Source organism: Heptranchias perlo, chromosome 16, assembly GCF_035084215.1.
Source record: "Heptranchias perlo isolate sHepPer1 chromosome 16, sHepPer1.hap1, whole genome shotgun sequence".
NCBI classification, from domain to species: domain Eukaryota; kingdom Metazoa; phylum Chordata; class Chondrichthyes; order Hexanchiformes; family Hexanchidae; genus Heptranchias; species Heptranchias perlo.
The window spans coordinates 50450548-50452519 of record NC_090340.1 but is presented as its reverse complement, the minus strand read 5'-3'; positions in this window follow the sequence as shown (position 1 = coordinate 50452519).

The window sequence follows — 1972 nt, the reverse complement described above, 5'->3', positions numbered from 1 at the left end:
ATTAACAGAGATGTTCAAATGTACGAGGGTTTTTGATAGTGCAAACAAAGAGAAACCGTTTCCACTGACAGGTGGGTCAGCAATCAGGACACAAATTTAAGATAATTGAAAAAAAAGAACAAGAGGAGAGATGAGAGAGTTTTTGTTTGCGAAGCAAGTTATTATGACCGGGTTTGGAGGTAGCGGTGGTCAGGGAAAAGATAGCACCGATCGGGGGGAGGTAGCGGTGGCTGGGGCAGGGGTTGGCGGTGGGGTGGGAAAATCAGTATCTGGCAGCAGCTGGCGTTCTTTGAACGTGGGATCGGGTGGAGCATTCTTGCTCCTTAGTCTCTCTTAATACTTTGGGATAAATACCATGTTTCCAATTTGGGGCACAAATTGTACCTGAAAATTGCGCCAGCAGGGCTACAGTTCAAGTTTCCGCTAAAATGCATTAACATAATCGCAAAAGTAAAATCTTCCATGAAGCAGCACAATCCGGTAGTTTAACAGAGCGTAATCATTTATTTTTTTTCTTTGCAACAAAAATATACATTGATGTATTTAAGAGTGGTAACCTGGTGGAGTTTTATTAATACAGCTGAAAATGGGTTTATCGCAAGAAATAAGCATTTTTAATGAGAGTGTCTAGTCCTCCACCTGTGAGTAACCTAATTTTAAATCAATGAAAATGACTTAATAAACTAAACTGAACCATTTACCAGTTTCATTGGACACTAGTCAGTTTCTTAGTAAATTAAATATTTGTTAATATTTAAAAACATTCAAAATGTGCCTGCTAGTGCGTTTGCGCCTAAGAAAAAGAGCTTAATTTGAAGACCCTCACTGAACGGCTGCAAGCGGGTGGTATCGGCAGAAACACCCCATCCTTGTTATTTTGCTTGGGGTGCGGGGGGGGTGGCGGGGGGTTGTTGCTGGTTTTGTGGATGGGGCCGGCTTCAGGGTGATGATTTTGAACCAACGCAATAGAGCGTGGAAACTCGAATTACGCTGGATGTAATCACACACAAAAGAACGCGGAAAATCAAGTGTAAGTTACATCAAGCGTAAATCAAGTTTCCGGCATCTTTAACGCTGGTTCAAAAATTATTGCGCCCGAAGCTGGCCCTGCCCACAAAACTGGCCACGCCTCCAGATCGAAATAACAAGGATGGCGAGTTTCCGCCAATACTGTCTGCCTGGCTGTTTGGGGAGGGTCTTCAAATTAAGCTCGTTTTCTTAGGCACAGACGCTAATATGCATGTTTTTAGACATTAAAAATAGTTAATTTACGAAGAAACTGACTAGTGTACACCAATGAAACCAGTAAATGGTTCAGTATAGCTTTTTAAAGTTATTTTCAGTGATTTAAAATCAGGTTACTCACAGGTGGAGGACTAGACACTTAATAAAAATGCTTTTTTTTGTGATAAACCCATTTTCAGCTGTATTAATAAAACTGCATCAGTTTACCACTCTTAAATACATCAATGAATATTTTTTAATGCAAAAGAAACAATTGCGTTCTATTACGTTGACCGATTGTGCTGGTTCGTGGAAGATTTTACATTTGTGATTATTCAAATGCATTTTAGCGGAAACTTGAACTGTAACCTAACCAGCGCAATGTCAAGCGCAAGCGCAATTTGCCGATTGCGCTGGAAACGGAAACTTGACCCCAATGTCTTTTCTAAGACCCGAATTTTGCCTTTGTACATTTTTAGGATCATTGCATCTGCTTGATTTGGGCTGGACTGTGTGATTTCTGAGTGAGCTGGGAAAAATTCTAAAATGTAAAGCAGACACAAATGTACAAAAAAAATAAAAGCCCATTTCTTCCACCTCTCCACCTCCCAATTTACTTATAGGGGAAGAGGAGGATGTTGAGTTGTGAAAATCTTTTATCAATTTTCACCTTGGGTAAACACCAGAGCTGGAGGAAGGATCCCACCTCTGTCGTTGCTCAATCCAATATTTGGCACAAGGAGAGACC